The 12,440-nt window shown below is 35.9% G+C and overlaps 1 pseudogene; it reads right to left on the bottom strand.

Moving 5' to 3' along the window:
* On the bottom strand, positions 1-2,255 carry LOC113324969 (annotated as a pseudogene).
* Between the last annotated feature and the right edge of the window lie 10,185 nt (positions 2,256-12,440).

Here is a 12,440-nt window from a genome sequence, read left to right as displayed (position 1 = left end):
AAGCTCAAAAATAAAAAGAATTTCATTGAATTCATCTCAAAATATGTTCTACTGATCCTTGTAAAGGTAACATCACATTGAACGAAATTCAGTTCTTCCTTATTCAACAAAAACTGAACAAAATAAATTTAACCTCATTTTGAAACCAGAAGCAACAATTTAAAATGCCACAATTCACCAAATTAAAAAGCTGAAACACTTGGACAAAAACACTGCAAAAGTGTTAGATTGTGGTTGAAATGCTGCTACTAAGATCGGGACTGGAGCAGGAGACACAAGAGCTACCAATGCAAACCTAAGATGGCGTCTTTGGAGATTCGAGCTGCAAACTGAAAATGTGCTGAGCTACAAATCTTTGGTTTTCTAGTTGAACTTGCGTCATTCTGGTGGATGAGATGTCTGGCATTGGAGAACCAAGCCAATAACCACAAAAAGAAGCCTGTTTGAAACACGAATTTATGGTCAATTTAATAAAGATAAGAAGCCTGTTTTCTAGTTAATGACTACATGATATAACAAATGAATCTTGTTATACTACCTATCAACATGAAACCTTGAGAGTTATTTATTACCAGTTGGGATATCCCCAAAGAGATAATTGTAAGATACAGTGCTATATTACAGAGAAAAGACTTAAGTTTCTATTAGTATCTCAAAAGGGCTTGGTCGTCCTATATTGTGCAAACAACAATGAATTTGTAGGGAGAGTAAACTTACAACACACTAAGACTCTGACAAATATTAACAACACACCATCTAATTATTGTATTCCACGTTCCTGAATTTTTTTGCACACAAAAAGTTGAGTCACACCGTGAAGGGAGGGAGGGAGGGAGGGAGGCAAGGAGAGAACTCACAGTGTATACAAACTCTGAAGCTGGCCAACTTCTTGAGGGATTAGACCAGTGAGCCGATTATGTGAAAGGTCTCTAGAATTGAACAAATAGTATGTAAATTTGTAATCATGAAATAACAAGTAAACGATAATGACCAAAATTCAAAAGCGGAAGATTCTCACATCTCTAGGACACTCCTAAGATTGCCAAACTTTGACGGATCTCTTCAGCTAAATGGTTCTTGCTTATCACGAAAAACAAATGTGTTAAGAGGAACGATAAAGGGAGTAACAGAAAAGTAGGTTTAAAGAAACATAAGCTTTGATTAAGAAAACAAACCGTTAAGGAGATACTCCAAGTCACCAATCAAAACCAGATATCGTCATGTTCGAAAGGTCCCTGGAGAAACACACATGCCATAAAACTGAAGTTTAGAAACCACGTGTTCCAGAAATCGTCAGCCTACACAGTTGTTCTTATCGAGCAACTTCTAGATAGAGAAGCAGTTCCACATAATAATTGATCAAAGAAGATGATACTCAGAATCATGTAGTACCCTCGGGCCTCTTAAAACAGCTATGCAACCAGGATAAGGCATATGCGTACAGGCTGTGCGAGGAGTTGGAGCATGCAGACAGCTCTCTGGACCTTGTAAAGATCACCTCATGGTACAACAGTAGGCGGATGGCAGTTGATACCACACTTGGAAGCAGCTGGCCACCAATCAACAAACTGGATGGTTCTCTTAGTCTTTATGGTGGCAACAACTTCATTAACGTCCTCGGGCACAACATCACCAATGTACATCAGACAACAAGCCATGTATTTTCTACGGCATGGATCACACTTAGCCATCATATATGAAGGTTCAAAAGCACTGTTAGCGATTTCAGCAACTGAAAGCTGCTCATGGTAGGCCTTCTCAGCAGAGGTGATTGGAGCATAGGATGAAGGGATGAAGTGGGTTCTAGGATATGGGACCAAATTAGTATGGAACTCAGTCATGTCAACATTCAAGGCACCATCAAAAAGTTCAATGAGGCTGTAAGTGATGGTGAACACATGCAGATATCATAGATAGCCTCATTGTATGAGGAGCACAGCAAAATCAGAGTGCTCAATGAGAGAGTGGGTTGGAAGGACGCTGTTGTAACTATGGATCAACAACGGAGGTGTAGACCAGGGGTGATGGGTACACGGTGAAACCAAGCTTTGGCTTCTTTCCATAGTCAACTGAGAGACATCCCAAAAGAAGTGACCCCAATCCAGAACCAGTACCTCCAAGGCTCCACCAACTGCATCAAAGATTAGGAAACCTTGAAAGACCAATCCAGTTGTGAGTTTTGATGAACGCTTTAAAGAAATGCCATATAGCTATACTTAATCCCCTAACTTCATAGCAGAAACATGTGCATCCATCAGAGAACATCAATACACATGATACTTATTTGAAGTCTCTACTTGAGGAAATAAATGCCCTGTAGCTATACTAACAAATTTACAGAACCCGACCCCTAGAAATTATTTAATTGAAAGTGGGCAGTACCAATTTTAATATCAAATTCTAACGAAAGAAAAAACTCTCAATCAAAATGAACAAATAAAATTCCTCCCAAAGAATCAGATAAAAACCCAAACACTAGAAAATCAAAATCTTTGTAGTTGTCTTTCTTCAGTTCATTTTAGTTGTGAATTAAATCTAAGCAATTAGGAATTGGTAAAGCTTCCATATAGATTAGACATATACTATTAAACCAAAACATACAAGTTGGATGGAGAGAAGGTATAGCTTTCTAATACGAATTCCAACCTTGGCATTTACTTATTTCGAATCAGCATTTGATTAATTAGCATTCGTCAAAACTCACCTTACAACTATCCCTAGAACTCTTGTAAAGCCAAGGAATTAAAGTTTACAAGTATGCAACGATTACCTTCAGCCATGAAGTCGAAACCCTAGTATTACATCTCGCTGTTTCCTTGAGAAATTCCTGCAGAGGATTTGAGATAGATTCGTAATTACTTACTTAGATAAACCTGAAAATCGATAAAGAAAAAAACTGATTCATTTATATCCAATCAAGATTTGTACCATTCAAGCGAGAGATGGATCTGATTAACTTCCTTTTACATTAAAACCAAAGCAAATAACTGGCGAAAATCCACTGAAACCCTAAGGAAACCCAGCATCTATCCAATCTGAGAAGAAGTATTGTTCTCAAAAACTAATAACTTAAAAAGGACTGAATAAATAATTAATGCATAAGTAAATGGGTCTTTGTGCAAATACCGCATGAGTTACACTCTCTTTTCACGGTACAAAGTCTTAAATTCGAAACAGTATAGGGACTAATCTGTAATATTTTAGAATTGTTTTTATAGAAAAGAAAGGAGCCATCGCTTTCCACCACATTTATTACTGTTGTTGTCAGCAAAAGAAAGGGACAGCGAGTGACGCAAAAGCGAGTCCAGGTTTTTCTCTGCTCTTTCTTCATCTTTGACATGCTTTTTCGTCTTTTATTCAAGATTTCTGATTAATTTAATCTCAGATTTCTTTTTTGTTTTCGTGGAAAATGGTGATGTAGGGTACGTATTGAAAATGGATTGGAGGCTCACATTATTTCATGTCTTCTTGTCCTACAATGGTTATGCGTTAATGGTATATACTCGAACTTGTTGATTGTTTTCGGATTCATTTTTTTGATTTTTAACTTGTTTTAGATCTGATTACATCACTGGTTGTTTTTAGATCTGGTAATATTACAATACAATAATTGATAAATGTCGATGCTAAAACATAATTAGTTGATTCTATTTTTTTGAATTTATGTTTTTCATGTTCAAAATTCATTGTTCCGGATCTAGGTGTTGATGTTGGGATGTTGGTGTCTCGTTCGTGCTTGGATGAATCATGTGAAGGTCACGTTTCAAGAGGAGAGTGTATTAGGGGCAAGCCCCCACCCCTGGCGGATCCATTGGGCCTGTGTCTTACTTTTAGTGTGTTTCATGGAGGGGTGTTGCAGTCCACCAGCCTTGCACCATATGCCCCTATTATATCGGTTTGATGATCTAATTTCCTTCCAGTTATTTTATACTACTTAAAACAAACCAATTAAAATTCACAAAAATAAATAATTAATAATTAACTGAAAACAGGATAATTAATTGATAACTCTATTTTATAATATACCCATCGACCAAACAACAACAGCCACATATAACATCAAGGCTGCTGATGTGGTGCCAGATTACTTGTCAGCTGCCTTATATGTATTTCAGCATCCTCCACAATAGTCTAGCACCCACACCATTGTACCGAGACCTAACTCAATTCACAAAATAATTTGTTAACCATTAAAAAGAAAAGAAAAATGGCTACACCTAGCAACGGTTGGGACGAAACCACCCGGACCTTAAAGTTTATCTTTAATTTAATCTTTTTGATTATTAACGGTTTATTCGTTCTGAAATATACCAGGACAATTATTATTTGACTGTAAAACCACTACTCAAAGAGTAGAATCGGACATTATGAATAACTTATACTAACTGCGTTGACCAGTCCAGTCTACTATTGATTCAAAATTAAATTTTTGGCATTTATTTTTGGGGCACGTTCCGGACGACGAACTAAAACACCTTGAAATGGGACTACTGGTTGGTTGTATGAGACTAAGTGTTTTGTAAGGACAATGCGAAAGCCATGGGACGGGAAAAAGGAAAATAACCCATCCATGGCTGCACATAAAACACCCCTGCTAATTTGTCGTGAGAAAGGGACGCCATCTTTTATCCCATACTTGGCTCTGCCTTTTTCTATGATTTCGGACATGGATGTTTGTGACACTAGAAGTCTAGAGAGCTAACCTGACATTCAAAATGAAATATGGGTCCCGCATAAAGTTTAATATGTGTACCCCTTATCCTTAGGACTAAGGATTGTTTAGTATTACATATAAGGATAGTCTAGGAAGAATTCGGCCCTCCACCATCTGTTTGTTCTGGTGATGATCTAAAAGTGGCATGCACGGCGGACATAACATGTCTGGAAAAGGTATTTTCTTCTTACCTCATTTCAAGCAATTTCTCCACTAGTGTGAAGGTCACGGAAATTGTTATTTCCCTTTCTTAAATGGAAGCTTGTCTACTTTTTGTTGTACACCTGACATGAAAGATCAATGGTAGCCAGGCCTGGCATATGAACCAAAGCTTTGCCTAGGACTAGGACCCATAATGCTTATTCATGGCAAGTGGGGTCATCATTATGCTGCCGGAGAACCACCAGGCTTGTTTAAAAGAAAAGACTTAACCTGTGCATGCTGAAATATAATGTATTGTAGACAAAAGTTTGATCAAAACATAACCCAGCGTATTGAGAATAAGAAAATTCCACAAAAATGTCTTCATGGGTTCATATTACACCTATCTTATGATTCTGCCTTACCTGCTTCGCTTCTTCCAGTGTGCAGGAGAGGTTTACTATAAGGATGGGACACTGAGGATATACGCGATCTTGAATGGTAACAATTGCCTTTAATTTTTAACGGTATGTTAAAAATTATACTAGTAAGTTTCGATAACTAATCACTTTGAAACGATCATGTTTATTTCAGGAGTGAAGTATTTTTTGTCCATCCTGATGATTATTTGCTCGGTGCTTTACGTGCCACCTACTCACCATGGTTTCTGGTTCTGCACGTGGATTGTTGTTTCGATCATCAGTTCCCTCTACTCTTTCATATGGAACCTATGGCGAGATTGGCAACTTCACGTCAGGTAGAGAATTGTGCAATCCGATTAGATTATCGTTATCATAGTTAGTATTACTAAAGTAGTTATAACTTATGATGATGATGATTATAACTTATTGATGCCAGGATTGGAGAGTCTGCACTTCGCCCTACACATCCTGGTTACTAAAACTCCACAGAAGTGTTATATGATGTGTACTATTATAATCATTGCCATGTGTGTGTATTTCATCTATACAGGTATTCTACACACTACTGTTCCTTTTTGATCTACTTGGGAGATTCGCTTGGACTTATAGATTGTTTTCCTGGTCAAAGTACCCGCTTGTGGTGTTCGGAGTAGCGGCGTTTGAAGTGATTAGGCGGAGCGTTTGGATGTATTTTAGAGTTGAAAGTAAAGCCATGGATGATGAGCAGGATGTTAGAGTTGCTTGATTGATTTCTGGTTTTCAAAGTTCAGCAGAGGACCATTTGGTTGGATAAATAGATTACCCATCCCACGGATTTGATTGTATAAAAGCATTTCTTTTACTTTTATCTTTATCATCTGCAGAAAATGTTATCTCCACTTTTCCCCGCTCTTTCAAAGGAGATTCTTTTTCTATCGTCGTTATTTTCTTTCCACCGTGGTCTCGTTTATGTATTCTTCCGGTAATTCTTGCTTGAAAATCCACATCAGAGATTGGTGTTCTAGTTATAGAATTACATTGCACTCCCTTTCCTCTTCCTTTTATTTATATGAGTTTTATTTTTTTAGAGAGTGTTCATAATCTTTATTGCTCATCTTCATCGTCTCCAAAGTTGCTAGATCTAATTCTCCAAGATTTTACAGACTCGTTAACAGGATTTAACACTCCAAGTTGTTTCAAGATCCAAAATGTAATTACAGGAAATCCAATAACTACACCCAAACTAGATTAACCACAATGTTCTAAGTAATAAACAAGGGGAGTTTTTGGGTCCATCGTTTCCATCTAATCCTAGAGGTTCGCATCCGCATCTTTATTTTGGGGAAGTGGGGATTTGCGTCTTTTTGGCTCAAGTAGTATATTTTTGGTTAAAAGGTTTTGTTTGTATCTATATAAATCTCTAAAACTACAAAAGTTTTTGTTTTTCCAGGTTTTTAATCGTTCGTAAACGTTGTGATAAGTTCTCAAAGGAATCCCGTGGCATGGCTCATGTAACTAGAGGCAGCGCAAGCAGCAGTGCAGTTGAGGCGAATAACGTACGATGGTGTACATGAATTTTCTCCACAAAGGTGAAGAAAGTGAAGGCTGAAATTTTTAATAAAGGTCTCTCCTCAAATTGGTTCGTATCATTTTATCAAAGTATTGTTAGTTTCAGGAATCTGGTAAAATAATACATCAACAAAAGAAACGATTTAAAATCTCAAATCGCTTCGTCTTTAGAGGAGCTTGTTCATTGTGAACGAATGATGTATTTAACAACAAACATTGTACGTAAACTGAAAAGAGAACTTTATAGGTTGATCGTTATTCCAAAAGAGTTGGAAGATTTGAATGATCCGTTCATCAACAGTTTTTTCAATAATGAGAAGGAATTCTCTGAAGAGGCTTGGAAAAACTTCTTGTTGCATAGTATGTCTTCTTTTTGGCTTAGTTGGAAGAATAACTAGTGATGTGAATAACGATGATTGTGACTACACATAGCTATTATTTTCATCTTCTTGTGTTTTAGGTTTTTGGTTTAAATTCTAAAACTATTTTGGAGGATGTTTTGCAGTATTTAATCTTTATGATTTGTTATATTGCAATCGTTTATGGGATATTGTGTTTACTTCTGTGAACTATGTTGTCCCATATTTTGTCAAACGTAAAGTCGCTCATGATCGATATTCGGTTATTAGTTTAAGAACGAATGGACTTTTAACATACACAAAAGTTAAGACTATATTGTCAATCTTTGGCGGAAGATAGGTTAAAATCTTTTGTTTGCAATGATGATGTCTATTAAATGTTGTTATGCATAAAATGATTGAAGATAGAATAAATCCTTGTGTTGTATCCACGGTATTGATCTTCAATGATCCATCTTTTTGTTTTACCGTGAAGGCTCCGTATTATGTCTTGTGTTGAGCACAATACAACTAAGTCAATTATTTTTATTGGCTTTGTTGGTCGTTCCACAAGATGATATATGTTGAGCATTATGAACTAAATTAATCAACTTGTTTGGTTATTTAGTTTGTACTCCATGAGTTTCATCTTGTGTCGAGTACATGAACGGTTAAGTTAATCATGTTCTATGATGAACTTAGTCGGGGTTCCGTAAGTTCTCTTATGTTGAGCCCAATCAATTAAATTGATCACCTTTTCTGGTTAGTTTGATTTTGTATTCCAATTTAATTAGTCGTGGTTTTACTTGTGGCTAATTTGATTGAGATTTTTGCATATAAAAATCATTCTCATAGTTTTGATGTCCAATTAAATCCTTTGTTTCCTTTGAAATTAAGGTCGATCGTTGTTGTTCCCTTGGGAATGACATCAAATGGGGGAGAGTTCTTTTGAACTTGTGCTTAATGGTCATATCTTGAAGGGTGTGCGGCTGTGGAATTTTAGAGGGGTTATCTTGTATCTTTAAACTCCTTGATGAATGTTGTTAACTTCAGCTATGAGATTGCATCTAAATAAGTTGATGTTTGTTTCTTTCTTTTGGTCATGAAATGTCTCTTACGGAAATTTCATTATGATCCCGCTCTTTTACCTTTGCCAATTTTGAAAAAGGGGGGGGGGGGGTCTAACAACACCACCCAATGTTTCGCTTAGCAGTCTGTATGGACTAACTCCGAAATACTTTGCTAGAGAATCAACTAGACAAAGAAGACAAGTTGTCGGGATCGTCCGCCTTTATTTTACTTAAGATCGCACTCGCTTTTTGGATCCGCATAGACCTCACCGTATGCATTTGATGTGGTTTTAACTTGGCAACCATTACATGTCCAATTAAATCCAAAGGATCATCATGGTTGTGACAACCGTTATCAACTTTATACATTTTATACTCTTTACCTTTAATACCATCGGGCTTATAGAAGACAATCTTAAATGGGCATCCTATCTTCTTGGTATTGCTTCGGTATTTCCTATTCGTCTTCCGTATGTACTTACTATTCTTTCCCTCGTGACTCTTTCGCGTCCCACCTCGCTCACAAATCATTTCAAATCGAGTGTCACTAACATGATTATTTTGAACTACCACGCACATGTTATCTTTTGCCTTGTTCATAAGCCATTCTTTTGCCTCCTTCTTACTTCCAAATGTCTAAACGTGCATAAAACAAAACAAATCTAATAAGCATAACCATTTAACATATAAATTTTGCAAAAAGAAAAAGTAGTTATGAGTATACCAAATCGTTTGCATAGTATAGGGAAGTGTCGGGCATCAAATAAAAGTCATCAACAAACTCTTCAACGACCTGCATATGAAAGCAACAAATTATTATACAATAATCGGAGGTTATTAAATAAGTCAAACTTCCAAATACTGTATATTCGGAATCCTATCGGTTATCCAAAACACCCGATTTATGCAAATGAATGTACACAGTTTACTGAGTGAAAAAAATGATATAATCGGAGGTTATTAAATAAGTAAAACTTCCGAATACTTTATATTCGGAATCCTATGATATAATCGGAAGCTAAAATATATAGTAAACCAGCCGAATATAAATAACCTGGAGATAACTTTAATCGATAAACATCCGATTTTCAAGTTTTCGGAAATTTTATTTTGAGGCCACTGTTATATTCGGCAGTCAAATAATGTTAAACTATTACCGATTGTAAAGGATAAGAATACTGAGTTTTGAAATTTTCTGGGGAATTCGTTTTTGGGGCCATTCGGGGGTAAATAACTCTACATAACTACCGAATGTAGATATTTTTGGAAAACCAGTTTGGGGTTTTTCTCATATTCGGCAGTAAACTAGTATCTTGGAACTACCGAATATACATATTTGGTACTCAGTGTGTTATATTCGTAAGTTTAATCTAGAAATTATCTACCGAATCTGGGTAGTTCAATGCATGCAATAATCGGTTTTTCTTGTTTACAAAAGCACACAAACGCATGCAAATCGAGTATTTGAGTTTCTTAACACAATACCTGTGTTTTACATGCATCGTTAGCTTCAATATCATGCGATTCTCCATTTTCTTCCATGAAAGGGTCGTCTATGTTTTCCTCTCCACAAAAGTTTGGATCATTCAACATATACCCCAAATCGTCTTCTCTAAACGGTCGTGAACCCTCAACATTTTGTTCTTCATCATGATTCTCACCTTCTTCTTCATATCCATCCATTTTTGTAGTGATAAAATGGGTTTTCTCTTTTTTTCCTTCACCTTCTTCTCTATAACTCTAACAACTCAAAAATGAAAAAAAAATGGAAAAATGAAACACAAATCATTCTAATACTGCACCGACTACAATCGGAAGTATGGGAAATATTTTGGCTTCCGATTGCATTCGGAGGTTAACAATGTTATCATATCCTCCGAATATATAAGGGTAATTTCGCCATTACGAATTACGCGAGATAAGGGCTGGCTACATTTTCACTTTGGGTGACCTTTTTTGTTTTATTGTTGGCCCTAAATCCTTTTGAGTGGCCCCTAAAAACGCCAGGTTTTTAAATACTGTTGCCTTCTATATCTATGTTAAGAATATTTGTTTCCAAGATAAAAGGGAAAGTGTTGTAACTGTATATTTAAAACAAATTAATTTCATATTTATTAGTATTTTTTTTTACAAATTGCTTTTAATTAATAATCATAAAGTTTTTCATAAGAAATCTGTTATTGCTATTAATTTCTAAACGTTTTATTTGTATACCCCAACTTAATGGTGTTAATTATATGATATTAATACAAACTTTGGATTTTAGAATTATTTATCGGAATCACTGTACCAAAATTAAGATCTTATCGCAGTATAGCCTGTCACAGTTTATTTTTCAGTCAGTGATATAAACTAATTATTTTTGGAATTTCTTTTATCATTACTTTCGCAACATTTACACGAACTAACAATTTTTTTATTTAAGTAAGGAAGTTTCTCTTGGGTTTCTTTCAGATGATGAGAAGAGCTTAAGGCCCGCTGATATCTTTGTTTTTAACTGGGAAAATGGTCAAGATGTGTGTATGGATGTTACAGGCGTCTCCCCCTCACAGGTGAAGGTACTCGCTCTTTCGTTCCTGGAAAAGCTATCTCTAGTGTTGTTTCACGTAAACGCACTAAATACTTGGACAAATGTGTTGCACATGGTTATGGTCTGAGCGTTTTTGCTTTTTCCACTCTAGGGGAACTTGGTGATGACACTATATGTTTATTCAAGCGTTTGAAGAATTGTTTAGTTAGCAACGATGCTAGTAGTGGTTTGGTAGTTTTATTTTTCATAGGCTAGGTATTGCTATTCAAAAAGGGGTTGGTGCCCATCTTGTTGCTAGGATGCCAAACTAACCTTATTTTTATTGTATTATTATTTCAGAAAAATAATAATATTATGTGATATCATGATCAAAACAAATATATTTTCTTTTCTTTTTAATTTCTTAATATTAGAAATGTGATCAAGACCAAGTCAACAAGTCATGACTTTGTAGGAAATTTGACTTGGACAAATACTAACCTTATCTCTTGATTTTGTCGACAAAACCGAAACCGAAAAATCTGCTTCTTCCGAAGACTGTGAAAATGACAGGATTACTACGTGTGTTACTACATACTACATGTGTTAACATACGTATTGATACCGTTAAGTAATATGATACTAGATATGTTATGTATTGATACTAATTAGATCTAGAAGGATGTCTTAAGCATTTAGAAAACACACTTTATAGTGTCCACAAAGTTTTCGGACCAACGAGTAAATAATTTGGTCCGAAAACATTTGGACTAGCGAGTAAATTGGTTTCACGGATGGACTAGCCATTCACCAGATCATGAAAAACTGGATTAACTAATAATTCCTAGATGTGTTTGTGATAGTTTAGTGGGTTAACGGGTCGAAACTGACAGTGGGGCCAGTTCGATTAGCTGGGCTCCGGTAGGACTTGAGCCCATCCTTTAGAGCAGTAGAGCCTATAACTTAGTGACGTGGGATTGCATCATATAATTTTTGAAAATAAACTAGAGCAAGGGACTGTAAAAAAAATATAATATACTTAAAAAATAAATTTGATAAAAGGAGTACAAAATAAATATAGTATGAAAGGTGGGAGTGAAACTTGAGCCGCTAAAACTAGTCTACAGTGCTCCAATAAAATAAAACTCGCTTATTAAATGATGGTTTTGGGATGATATCTACACAGGATTTTAGGTCCTTATTTAAAGGCCCATCCAATCATTAGAAATCATGACGTCTTGAAAGAGAAAGAAGAGACTGAGAGGCGACGAAATTACCATTTACTCCGTCTCTTTCTTCCTAATTTTTTTTTACTATACGAGTATTCCGGTTGAATTCTGCTTACTCCGGTTGACTAACTTGACTTCTGCTTTTTTTTGTTTTTTTTTTTTTGACTTCTGCTTACTCCGGTGAATTGTCACCGGATAAACTATTATCTTTGATGTAAAAATTCTACAAATATTTTGAGATTGGGGTCTCTACCTAAACATGACGGTGGGGTCTCACTACCAGACTACCTTCAGTGTTTCCAGAAAAAAAAACTGGTCATTTAAGAGACATCGTGCGATTTTTCTGCTTCAAAAAAAAAATTGTTGCGATTTTTGCCACATCTGACATGCTAAAAATGTTGCAAACACCCTGCAATTTCACTAGAATTAATAAATGTCATTCTGTTTCCCCGACAAAGCTGTGCACTTC

Source organism: Papaver somniferum, chromosome 11 (assembly GCF_003573695.1).
Source record: "Papaver somniferum cultivar HN1 chromosome 11, ASM357369v1, whole genome shotgun sequence".
NCBI classification, from domain to species: Eukaryota; Viridiplantae; Streptophyta; class Magnoliopsida; order Ranunculales; family Papaveraceae; genus Papaver; species Papaver somniferum.
The sequence above is the reverse complement of the archived record's forward strand: the minus strand, read 5'-3'. Positions and strand labels throughout refer to the sequence as shown.